Below are 14,355 nucleotides of genomic sequence, written 5' to 3' on the forward strand. Positions count from 1 at the left end.
ACCCAAGCTGACTGCTGTTCATGGGCGACGAACGCTGCTGGAATTTGCACCCCGAATTGGAGAGATCCACTGCTTGGAAACAGGTGGCCTCTTAGGTTTTATGCTCAATCGGTCAGATGGTCGTTGGCGTGTACGGCGTGAAACGGCTGAGAGCAAACATCCTCCATGCGTTATGATCTGAGGAGTGTTTTCGTGGCATTCCCTGGGTGATTCTGTCATTTTGGAAGGCACAATGAACCAACAAAACCCCTACATGGAGTTTGGTTTTCCTCGCACGATGGTATCTACCAGCAGGACAATGCAACGTAGTGTGCGTGCGCGGTTTGAAGAGCACCAGGATGCGTTTACTGTACTCTCTTGGTCACCAAACACCTCGGATTTAAACCCTACCGAGAAATGTTCGCGACATGGATCCTCAGCCGAGAAACCAGCCACAGCACAGGAGTCGGCATGGCTTCACATCACTCTCCAGTACCTTCCAGAACCTCAATGGCTCTCTTCCTACACGTCTCGCAACAGTCCGCGCTGCAGAAGGTGGTTATTTAGACTTCTGACAGATGGTCACATTAATGTGAGTGGGCAGTGTATATGCTACAATATGAGGTACCATCTACCACGCATTTCACCCTAATTCGCAGGGCATAGATGAAGATAAAAACAGAAACACAATGAAATCATCTTCCCCATTCGACTACCTGTTGCACAATAGATTCGGGATTCGAATTATTATGACACTGAAGATTTTCGCGGCGGCCTACTCGTATTCGCTGTTCAGATGGCATCATGTAGGAGTCAAAACTCGAGCTTTCGAAGATTAGCAACATCTTCTTCGTCATGAGATTATGTCATCCCGGGTATGACACTGCCGAAACACCGAGGAGATTTTAGACTCCAACTATTGTTAATCCAAATGGTTCACATGACTCTGACCACTATGAGACTTACATCTGAGGTCATCAGTCCTCTAGAACTTAGAACTATTTAAACCTAACTAACCTAAGGACATCACACACATCCATGCCCGAGGCAGGATTCGAACCTAGGACCGTAGCAGTCGCGCCGTTCCGGACTGAAGCGCCTAGAAAAGCTTCGGCCACAACGGCCGGCTATTGTTAATCCAAGGAAATTTATATCACTAATATTCGAATCTGACATTGTGCGAACGTCTTATGTGACGTAACCAAACTTCCTTTCAGACCTTAGCAAGCGACTACAAATTAATCTACGTGTTGGAGATTGTATTACAGCTACAGGCTCAATTGTCGTACCTGCTGTGGCACTGTTGCGCAATACTTCTGGACCGCCATCTGCTCCTAGATGCTCAGCGAAGTCTGTGCTATTTTTATTTGTGCCCAGTCGGCGTAGTTACGTACCGGCTGATTGTATTATCCATCTCTTCTCCCCGCTATTATTTTCCCTGCTTCTTAGTAGATTTGTAGTTATGAACAGAATTCGCTGTCTCTTCTGGTACATCAGACGTCACTGGTGCCATTTCATCGCTGTCGCAGTATTTTCTATCAGAGCTTTGTGCTGGCCTGATGATTGGTAGGATCTTGTCTTTTTTTTTTTTTTTTTTTTGCTCATGTAACACAGTGCTTCTTGACAATCGAGTTTTACGCAATTTTAATTTTGCAGATAAGCATACTACACAAATGCTCTTCTTCTTGCTTTGAATCTGGCGAATTTGTGGACCACGTAACACAATTACTCACATAAACTATTCTTTCGAATGAGATTCTCCTTTCTATCTTCCGAGTACTTTTTCATTCTCTCGCTCTGCTGTTGGCTCTGCTACTGGATGAGGACTGTTTTGAATATCTTTTTCAATTATGTACATTTCTTCAAAGTCTTTTTGAATATCCTATGTACACTGATTTTTATTATTTTTTTGTTACTGAAATACATAAATGGCACGAACGAGAAGAACAGAGAGCGTCTCTAAAATTTTGTGTAAGGGAGGATGCAGAAAAATCTAAGTCGTCTCAGGTATAAGTTTATGAGGCTGCTGTTCCAAGCACAACAGGTGTACGAAATAAGACGCCATGGCACTCATCGTCCGTGAGAGAATTAGTTAACGAGAAACAGAACTGAAGGGGTCGGCAGAAGACAGCGCTACCGAAACGAACATATTTTCAATTACTGCACGTTTTATGTTTGGCTGAATTCAAAAATAAGAAACTATGGGACTTAACTTCTGAATTCATCAGTCCCCTAGAACTTAGAGCTACTTAAACCTAACTAACCTAAGAACACCACACACATCCATGCCCGAGGCAGGATTCGAACCTGCGACCGTAGCGGTCGCAAGGTTCCAGACTGTAGCGCCTAGAACCGCACGGCCACTACGGCCGGCTCGAAAATAAGAATTTTAGTTAAACAAGACGAAAGAATTTATTTGGGTGGCGAATAAATTCACAGCGTTTTTGTTTTGTGTGTTGGTTCTCTGGTTGCTATGGGTTTATTCATAGATTGTCATTTTTTATTTGCAGTTCACTGTTGTTATTTGAGTTTACATATTGTCATTTTTTTCATTTGGAGATTGTGAGTGGAGCTGTGGACGCTAGAAAACGGAGTTCCAAGTCGAGAAATCAGAACATTTCCTACATATTCTTCTGTTTGAGCTCAATAGAGGGGTGACAGCCGCAGAGGGAGTCGAAACATCTGTGACGTGTATGGGGTGATGCCATTTGACAGAGGACGGCAAAGAAATGGTTTTCTCGTTTTAAGCAGAATCGTTTTGACATTAGTGACTTTCTACGTTCAGGAAGATGTTAGGGGTTTGATGAACATCGTTTAAATTCATTAACCCATAATGATCCAAGTCAGTGTACCCGACAACTGGCATATGTGATGAACAGTGATCAGTCAACCATCGTACAGTGGGGAAGGTTCAAAAATCGGGTGTATGGGAACCGCATGCTCTAAGCCAAAATCACACAAATCAGCAGGTGGTCATACACTACTGGCCATTAAAATTGCTACACCAAGAAGAAATGCAGATGAAAACGGGTATTCATTGGACAAATATATTATACTAGAACTGACATGTGATTACATTTTCACGCAATTTGGGTGCATAGATACTGAGAAATCAGTACCCTGAACAACCACCTCTGGCCGTAATAACGGCCTTGATGTGCCTGGGCATTGAGCCAAACAGAGCTTGGATGGTGTGTACAGGTATAGCTGCCCATGCAGCTTCAACACGATACCACAGTTTATCAAGAGTAGTGACTGGCGTATTGTGACGAGCCAGTTGCTCGGCCACCATTGACCAGACGTTTTCAATTGGTGAGAGATCTGGAGACTGTGCTGGCCAGGGCAGCAGGCTAACATTTTCTGTATCCAGAAAGGCCCGTACAGGACCTGCAACATGCGATCGTGCATTATCCCGCTGAAATGCAGGGTTTCTCAGGGATCGAATGATGGGTAGAGCCACGGGTCGTAATACATCTGAAATGTAACGTCCACTGATCAAAGTGCCGTCAATGCGAACAAGAGGTGACCGAGACGTGTAGCCAATGGTACCCCATACCACCATGCCGGGTGATACGCCAGTATGGCGATGACGAATACACGCTTCCAATGTGCGTTCACCGCGATGTCGCCAAACACGGATGCGACCATAATGATGCTGTAAACAGAACCTGGATTCATCCAAAAAAATGACGTTTTGAATTTCGTGCACCCAGGTTCGTCGTTGAGTACGCCATCACAGGCGCTCCTGTCTGTGATGCAGCGTCAAGGGTAAGCGCAACCATGGTCTCCGAGCTGATAGTGATGCAAACGTCGTCGAACTGTTGTTGTCTTGCAAACGTCCCCACCTGTTGACTCAGGGATCGAGACGTGGCTGCACGATCCGTTACAGCCCTGCGGATAAGATGCCTGTCATCTCAACTGCTAGTGATACGAGGCCGTTGGGATCCAGCACGGCGTTCCGTATTACCCTCCTGAACCCACCGATTCCATATTCTGCTAACAGTCATTAGATATCGACCAACGCGAGCAGCAATGTCGCGATACGATAAACCGCAATCGCGATAGGCAGCAATCCGACCTTTATCAAAGTCGGAAACGTGATGGTACTCATTTCTCCTCCTTACACGAGCCATCGCAACAACGTTTCACCAGGCAACGCCGGTCAACTGCTGTTTGTGTATGAGAAATCGGTTGGAAACTTTCGTCATGTCAACACGTTGTAGGTGTCGCCACCGGCGCCAACCTTGTGTGAATGCTCTGAAAAGCTAATCATTTGCATATCACAGCATCTTTTTCCTGTCGGTTAAATTTCGCGTCTTTAGCACGTCATCTTCGTGGTGTAGCAATTTTAATGGCCAGTGGTGTATAAATACCTCTGCTTGCTCGCCATGGCTCATGAACAACATCGACCAGTCCTATGTATTTACTGGTGACGAAAAATGGTGTCTTTATGCCAATACAAGCAAAAGAAAGGAATGGTTGAATCCAGACAAAGCAGTAACTCTCCGTACAAAGCCCTGTGCGCATCCAGAAAAGATAATGAATGTTACTCGTCTGGTGGAAGAGTGATGGTGTGGTGCACTATGAACTGCTTAACCGAGACGTAGCCGTCGCCGATGACGTTCATTGTCAACAACTGACACATCTTGCAGACTCAGTCCAAGAACAACGACCAAAAAGACGGTGTGAAGTGATGCATCAGTATTGGGACAGGGCCGGCACCATTCCAAAATACCGAATGTATCCGGCACGTGTTGCCTCTCTAGTCGTTATTACCGTAGCGGGTTGCGACATAGAGAGAGTCCATTCCAAAGCATCGTTAGTAGACAACAACAAGGTCGCACGCAGTGTATCCGGCAAGTGTTGACTCTCTAGTCGTTATTACCGGCGCGGGGTTGTGACATAGAGAGAGAAACCCTTTCTGGAACTCGAACCCTGCTCCTCCTGGGTGGAAAGGCCAAGTGCTCCCACCTAACACAATTAAACCACCAGACACACGTGGAATTGATGGGAAATTAAAAATGCCGGAGCCCTTTCTGGGACTCGAACCCTGGTGCTCCTGGGCGGAATGCTCAAGTGCACCCCCAACACATGAAACCTGTCGAGATGCGGGAGAGGAAGGTTAGGTTAGTGTACTTTATTTATTTTGGTCGAGAAACTGACGCAAAGATCGATCCTAATTGCGTAATTAATCACAAAGATAGGTCCTAATTACACAACTATATGCAAAGCACTACAGAAGGACGACATAAAATCGCAATACGCCGCGAAAACTGACGATACCATACAACTGGTGTTATCCTGCCAAGCAAAAAATTCACAGAACCACTCGAAACCAGCGACAGAAACATCGAAACTCTACCCTACACCTACAAGCTGCCGGAGTCGATATTAGCTAACTTTGAGACGAGTGTATTTCCTGCTTTTCATGTATGCGTGTTTCTACTGCATTACAGAGAAGTTATTATCAGAGTTTTTTTTTCTTTGTATACGTCTACGGCATTGCATGTTTCGAATTCTTTAAGTTCAATGGGCTCCATGTACAATTAATCTTAAATAGAGTTATGGTAGTACTGCTGTCTGGACGCTTCCATATGAGGTCTACTTTTTTCGTATTTGGTATTCGTGGTCCTTATGCGCAATTAATGTTAGCTGCAGTAGAGTCGTTTGGTAGTTACCTTGAAATGAGGGTCTCTAAATTTTGTGTTTACAGTTCCTAGGAAAGAACACCGTCCTCCAAGGACTTCTGTTTGAGTTCTGAAAGCAGCTCCATGGCACTTACAGGTAACAAATCTAGAAGCCATTCGCCGAAATTCTTCAACATGACCTAGAACGGATCAATCCTACCAGTGAAGTAAGCAGGACGATAGTAATACTTCACCTGAAAGTTACTGGTTTATTATTCCTACTCATCAGCATTAACTTGCATTTTTTCCGCATTTAAGGCTAGCGACCATTCATCACACTAAATGGAAATTTTGTCTAAATCGTCTTGTGTCCTCCTACAGTCACTCAGCTTTGATGACTTATCGTAGACCGCTGCATCGTCGGCAGACTACTGACCCGCCAAATCATTTAAGTATAAAGAGAACAGCAGCTATCCAATTGCACTGGGCTGCATATTGGATATAGCCACTCTCTTATCTCTGAGCCTGTTACATATGCTCGTGCCTTCGTTAACGGGCTGCGATGGGAGATCGTGTCATATACCTTCCTGAAATCTAGAATATGTAATCCACCTGTTACCTTCCTTTATAGTTCTAGATATATCACGTGAAATAAAGGCATGCCGAGTTTTGAACGAATGATGCTTTCTAAAATCAGGCTGATTCATCAACATAAACAGCTTAGCCTCAAGAATGTTTATTATATTCGAACTGAGAATACGTACAAAGATTCGGGAGCAGTCCGAAGTTAGGGATATTGGTCTGTAATTTTGCGGTCTGTTCCTTCATCTTTCTTGTATACTGAAGTGACCCGCGCTTTCTTTCTTTCCTTTATACCATTCGTTTCGATCTTCGTGTTGGACGAGAAAGAAAGAGAGAGGGAGAGAGAGAGAGGCGAGGTGATGGACCAATTCCCTGGAGTACTCCTTCTAAAATCTAACAGGAATGCCATCCGGACCAGATGATTTGTCTGTTTTTCAAATCTTGACGGTGCTTCCTTAAGTCAGTTACACATCTTCCATACGGGGGTCCGTCCGAAGGTCAAGAGACTGCATGTTTGTACGGTTTTCATGCTTGAACGATGTCTTAAACGTGAAATTTTAAACTTAGGTTTGGCTTTTGCTATCTTCAACTGCCGCACCAGACGTGTCAACAAGGAACTGAATGGAATCCTTAGACTCGCTTACCGATTTTACACACGGCCTGAAAGTTCTCGGCTCCCTGCCAAATCTTTTGCTAAGTTGTGACGGTGGCAGTTACGTGCTTCACGCATTAATATTTCGGCAGCAGGCTAATGACTTACGAGGTCTCGATTCAATCTATTAAACGTGCTTGATTCGATTATTCTATTCCCTACAGCTTACAGCCATGAAATATCGGTCAAATTATACATCATCTTCGTTTTCCATTAATGTCGATGGTACTTCATTCCTAAATATACGGCTTACAAGTAGTATTGTTTAGTGCTCGTCGCAGTTATGAGTACCGGTAACTACAAGCGAGGTTCATTACAAAAGCGATTCATTACAAAAGCGATACTGTCTGACTCGAAATAGCCAGGTATCTATGACAGGGTATGCTAATACACAGAAAATTCGGTGCATAACTGATTCTTTGTCTATGTGATGCACAAAACTAATTTCATTTTGTTTTGATGTTATTTATTTATTTATTGATTTTAGTTTCAGAAGCTATCCCCGATAGCTCCGCATCGCCGTCACCACTACCATCACTGCCAAGATGGTACTTACTTCCGGAGGAGGGGTATGGAAAAGATGATAATGATGACGATGATGATGATGTAATATTTCTCTGTGAAATAATAAATATCGACTAAAAGCACTACATATTTTGGAACACAACCTACGAGCAGCTTAGAGACAGAAGTGATGACACTTTCTGCGGGACCTGACCATCATTTTGCAGAACAATGCTCAAGCACGTAGAGTGCAAACTGTTACTGATTTGTTTGACTGATGGGAGTGCTGAGTGCTGTACCACCTACTGAGGTCCCCTGACGTAAGTCCTCGTGAGTTCAACTCGATTTCTGACTGAAGGAAACACTTCACGGCATTTGCTTGACGACTGCTGCAACTCATCGATTAACAGACCGCGCCACTCGAACTGTCGACACATGTGACACTGCTAAGAGCATCACTGGCAAGGGTTATACACTATGCTGGAGACTACTTTGAAGGTCAATAAAACTTTGAAAGATATATTTATTTTGTACGAGCTGTAAGTAAATAGTTTCCACTGTTAAATTTACAATCCTCGTATATAAACTCTCTCCTAGTATCCACCATCTTCTACAAGACGAGTCCCTTACAACAGAGTATACCACAGAGGTGCATGTGTGTTTGATGCTTTAGAAATACGCAGTGTGTTGCCTCTACAGTTGCTAAATTCATCATAGCATCCACAGTGAGTAAATGATACACTGTCACTGTTGCGGCCAAAGACGCCAATACAGAGATAGAATGTATTGTACTTAAACTGCCAACAGCCTTGTTCAGTCTATTTCAGTAATGTCCAGCCTCGTACCTATCCATATATCCTCAATTTACACTATAACTTTGATGCCACTGGCTGATCTCCATGACAGCAGCAATATCTCCCTCCCTGTAATACTATTACTTGGAGTGCAATAAGACTCTCTTCACCAACTGTTCGGTGTTGTAATCAAGGAAGAAATTAACCGCATATTTACCTTCTCAGAGGAACCGAAAGTATAGGACCACTCGGATTACGTTTCGCAGACTCATCCATCATTCAATTTGATTTCGTTTGGCTCCCATACAGCTCAGCTGATGACGCCATTCTTACGTGCTCTCCGTCCCACTCAGCAACTTGTGTGATGAAGACGCTCGATCTGCTCACCACAGAACGAATTCAACCACTGATGGTGTTAAAGATTAATATGTTTTAGAACAGTTAGTCTAATTCTGAAGACGACGCTAGTTTGACTGATTATGGCATTGGTCTTCCGCTCCTAGTCTGCTTCTGTCTGTAACGGCAGGCTCAATTCAACGTCATGCTTATCTGTTGAACAAAACAAGAGTTTGTTTTACACGTTACAAGAAGTAAAAATCAGTGATAGTGGTCAAGGTTCATGGATGGACTTGAGAGCATCTATCTTTTGTGATGACCTTCATTATCATCCTTTAAACTGACTGGCGTGTTGTTTTAGCGTCTCTGCTTAACTCAAATAGTTAAGCCTAGACTCGGCTAGCGTCGCTAATACGTCTCTACAACACTCCTACTGCCCAAATCATCAATAAGCTCTGTCGATCACGCTATTGCGTGCGACCAGCCACCTGATTTACGTCTTTCTATGACGGCTCAAAACTCGTCTTTTCACACAACATCCTCATCGCACCGATTACGAATTATCCATGTTTGATGCGTCCCTATCGCCTAATTTCGATTGACTGGCCACCGGATAGTCGTTTTGATCACCGTACTCACACTATCAACACAATTGAGATAACAGGTGCGTCTGGAACACTACTGCGTCGGACAGACCACCTCATAATTATCACCCGAAACACCCACAATCGCCATACGCCGATAACGCAACGGGTGGGTCCTGAACACTACCGCATCGGACGTCATACCCTGCACTCGTCTCAAGAAACGCAACACATTCGGTGGGACGCAATATCCACCTACCACATCACAACACGCTCAACACACCCCAAATCCATCCACCACAGAGCCAGATATTATCCTGAAAGCTCTCCTGTCCAATAGCCTTGCCATAAAATTTTGTATAGGAAGTTATCTACATAAGATAACCCCTTCTATAATTAATCTAATACTTCTAAATATTGTTTGTGTCATAGCTGAAGCAAATTTTCTATACTAAGCGACCCAGTGCTCCCCATACAACAAAATTTAACATCAAACACATAATATACGCACAATCCATACCAAAATAACACAAGCACATGAAAATAGGAAAATAAATACACACAACATAAAACAAATAATCACAAAACACAAATAAAACACTGCCTATACTAATACAAATAAACATCGCCAACAAATCACAAAATCTAATCTAATTATACACTACTTTGTTCCCGGCCGCGTTCTTCCGCTGCCGAGTGTGACGCCCTAGTCATTCTTGTCTGTTTTGCGCAGTTTGCGTACGGCCAGGGTTCGCCGGACGTATTTTGATTATTTGTGTAGGTTCTGGATTGCGGTCTTCACTCGCTCTCCAGTTCTGCACTGGTTGATCCCTTCCATTTTTATTGGTTGGTTTCCAGTTATTATTACCCTGGTTCCACCTACGTTCCTGTGACGGATAATGTTTGTCCTCTATTATCGCGTCACTGTGGATTGTTTCTTCAAGTTGCATGCTTTGTGGGCTGCACTGCGGAACTTACCCGTAAGATGACAATGGTCTCTACGAGGAGTCTCAGCTTTTCTATCTAAGGCCAGCCCGCAAATATGACAATTAACAGCCTTTTCATACAAGTCATCATTTTCATTTGATTTGGTCATGGGAATATTGATGCTGTAGAGCTTGTGAACTTGCCATGAAAGTTTTCCAAGCTCAGTGAGAAGCCAAACCGCCGGATCGCCCCCTACATAAGACTGATAGCTATTAAGTTTTACAATCATATGCGCATACAACTTGGAACACAGCCGCATAAGGTACGTGTTTTTGTGTGAAGGTTGTGTGTGAGGCTAAGGGGTTCCCTTCACAACGAGTAATAGGAGCCAGCAAGCATCAAAATCGGCGTACACAACAAAAGGACAACGCTGCTGGTGGTGAGCATTTTTAAATTTAATGAAGTTATTTTCCTCAGTGGGCATAACAACATGTACCGGGTCCATGCATGCACAATCTAATAGATGTGTCGCTAATAACTCTTGAGATGAAAAATAATTCAAACACCTTATACAAATATGTTGTTTATGTTCATTTTTACTTAACTGGGAGGAAATGAGTCGGGACATGTCTTTGATCCAGACGTAGTGATAATTATCACGTTTGGAGAAGAGCAGCATGTTGACATGCAACTCTCGCTCACATGCAAATTTTGAGAAATGGAGGGGGCCTACTACTGTATGCTTGTTCTGCTCATCTGACTTGCTTTTCCTCTCCAAGCCACAAACGTGGACCGATATTGCGGTATTCTGAGCTTAAAACTTAGGTATGTCCTGGATTCTTAAAGGGAACTCTATTCCATCAAAGTTGTACTGTCTCTTAATATCTTTGACTTTGTAATTGCTGGGACGCTCGGGATGATGTTTGTAATTGTAATTGTAATTTCTCTCGCAAGCCAGGACTGACCATGCAAAACACGCATTATCATACTTATTTTGAACATTAATGCACGCCTGCTTTTTCTCAGTATCTATAGGGAGTTTAATATAACTGAACCCTCCATTCATTGGATCATAGACATGTATATGGATGTCGAGGTGTGGTATGCTGCTGAGCGCTTTAGCGGATCCACGTACTTCCATCTCGGAAAATCGGGCCATAATAGCGAATCCACCTTGAGCGCTATTATGGCCCGATTTTCCGAGATGGAAGTACGTGGATCCGCTAAAGCGCTCAGCAGCATACCACACCTCGACATCCATATACATGTCTATGATCCAATGAATGGAGGGTTCAGTTATATTAAACTCCCTATAGATACTGAGAAAAAGCAGGCGTGCATTAATGTTCAAAATAAGTATGATAATGCGTGTTTTGCATGGTCAGTCCTGGCTTGCGAGAGAAATTACAATTACAATTACAAACATCATCCCGAGCGTCCCAGCAATTACAAAGTCAAAGATATTAAGAGACAGTACAACTTTGATGGAATAGAGTTCCCTTTAAGAATCCAGGACATACCTAAGTTTTAAGCTCAGAATACCGCAATATCGGTCCACGTTTGTGGCTTGGAGAGGAAAAGCAAGTCAGATGAGCAGAACAAGCATACAGTAGTAGGCCCCCTCCATTTCTCAAAATTTGCATGTGAGCGAGAGTTGCATGTCAACATGCTGCTCTTCTCCAAACGTGATAATTATCACTACGTCTGGATCAAAGACATGTCCCGACTCATTTCCTCCCAGTTAAGTAAAAATGAACATAAACAACATATTTGTATAAGGTGTTTGAATTATTTTTCATCTCAAGAGTTATTAGCGACACATCTATTAGATTGTGCATGCATGGACCCGGTACATGTTGTTATGCCCACTGAGGAAAATAACTTCATTAAATTTAAAAATGCTCACCACCAGCAGCGTTGTCCTTTTGTTGTGTACGCCGATTTTGATGCTTGCTGGCTCCTATTACTCGTTGTGAAGGGAACCCCTTAGCCTCACACACAACCTTCACACAAAAACACGTACCTTATGCGGCTGTGTTCCAAGTTGTATGCGCATATGATTGTAAAACTTAATAGCTATCAGTCTTATGTAGGGGGCGATCCGGCGGTTTGGCTTCTCACTGAGCTTGGAAAACTTTCATGGCAAGTTCACAAGCTCTACAGCATCAATATTCCCATGACCAAATCAAATGAAAATGATGACTTGTATGAAAAGGCTGTTAATTGTCATATTTGCGGGCTGGCCTTAGATAGAAAAGCTGAGACTCCTCGTAGAGACCATTGTCATCTTACGGGTAAGTTCCGCAGTGCAGCCCACAAAGCATGCAACTTGAAGAAACAATCCACAGTGACGCGATAATAGAGGACAAACATTATCCGTCACAGGAACGTAGGTGGAACCAGGGTAATAATAACTGGAAACCAACCAATAAAAATGGAAGGGATCAACCAGTGCAGAACTGGAGAGCGAGTGAAGACCGCAATCCAGAACCTACACAAATAATCAAAATACGTCCGGCGAACCCTGGCCGTACGCAAACTGCGCAAAACAGACAAGAATGACTAGGGCGTCACACTCGGCAGCGGAAGAACGCGGCCGGGAACAAAGTAGTGTATAATTAGATTAGATTTTGTGATTTGTTGGCGATGTTTATTTGTATTAGTATAGGCAGTGTTTTATTTGTGTTTTGTGATTATTTGTTTTATGTTGTGTGTATTTATTTTCCTATTTTCATGTGCTTGTGTTATTTTGGTATGGATTGTGCGTATATTATGTGTTTGATGTTAAATTTTGTTGTATGGGGAGCACTGGGTCGCTTAGTATAGAAAATTTGCTTCAGCTATGACACAAACAATATTTAGAAGTATTAGATTAATTATAGAAGGGGTTATCTTATGTAGATAACTTCCTATACAAAATTTTATGGCAAGGCTATTGGACAGGAGAGCTTTCAGGATAATATCTGGCTCTGTGGTGGATGGATTTGGGGTGTGTTGAGCGTGTTGTGATGTGGTAGGTGGATATTGCGTCCCACCGAATGTGTTGCGTTTCTTGAGACGAGTGCAGGGTATGACGTCCGATGCGGTAGTGTTCAGGACCCACCCGTTGCGTTATCGGCGTATGGCGATTGTGGGTGTTTCGGGTGATAATTATGAGGTGGTCTGTCCGACGCAGTAGTGTTCCAGACGCACCTGTTATCTCAATTGTGTTGATAGTGTGAGTACGGTGATCAAAACGACTATCCGGTGGCCAGTCAATCGAAATTAGGCGATAGGGACGCATCAAACATGGATAATTCGTAATCGGTGCGATGAGGATGTTGTGTGAAAAGACGAGTTTTGAGCCGTCATAGAAAGACGTAAATCAGGTGGCTGGTCGCACGCAATAGCGTGATCGACAGAGCTTATTGATGATTTGGGCAGTAGGAGTGTTGTAGAGACGTATTAGCGACGCTAGCCGAGTCTAGGCTTAACTATTTGAGTTAAGCAGAGACGCTAAAACAACACGCCAGTCAGTTTAAAGGATGATAATGAAGGTCATCACAAAAGATAGATGCTCTCAAGTCCATCCATGAACCTTGACCACTATCACTGATTTTTACTTCTTGTAACGTGTAAAACTAACTCTTGTTTTGTTCAACAGATAAGCATGACGTTGAATTGAGCCTGCCGTTACAGACAGAAGCAGACTAGGAGCGGAAGACCAATGCCATAATCAGTCAAACTAGCGTCGTCTTCAGAATTAGACTAACTGTTCTAAAACATATTAATCTTTAACACCATCAGTGGTTGAATTCGTTCTGTGGTGAGCAGATCGAGCGTCTTCATCACACAAGTTGCTGAGTGGGACGGAGAGCACGTAAGAATGGCGTCATCAGCTGAGCTGTATGGGAGCCAAACGAAATCAAATTGAATGATGGATGAGTCTGCGAAACGTAATCCGAGTGGTCCTATACTTTCGGTTCCTCTGAGAAGGTAAATATGCGGTTAATTTCTTCCTTGATTACAACACCGAACAGTTGGTGAAGAGAGTCTTATTGCACTCCAAGTAATAGTATTACAGGGAGGGAGATATTGCTGCTGTCATGGAGATCAGCCAGTGGCATCAAAGTTATAGTGTAAATTGAGGATATATGGATAGGTACGAGGCTGGACATTACTGAAATAGACTGAACAAGGCTGTTGGCAGTTTAAGTACAATACATTCTATCTCTGTATTGGCGTCTTTGGCCGCAACAGTGACAGTGTATCATTTACTCACTGTGGATGCTATGATGAATTTAGCAACTGTAGAGGCAACACACTGCGTATTTCTAAAGCATCAAACACACATGCACCTCTGTGGTATACTCTGTTGTAAGGGACTCGTC

The sequence above is a fragment of the Schistocerca serialis genome, chromosome 4 (genome assembly GCF_023864345.2).
Source record: "Schistocerca serialis cubense isolate TAMUIC-IGC-003099 chromosome 4, iqSchSeri2.2, whole genome shotgun sequence".
Taxonomy (NCBI): domain Eukaryota; kingdom Metazoa; phylum Arthropoda; class Insecta; order Orthoptera; family Acrididae; genus Schistocerca; species Schistocerca serialis.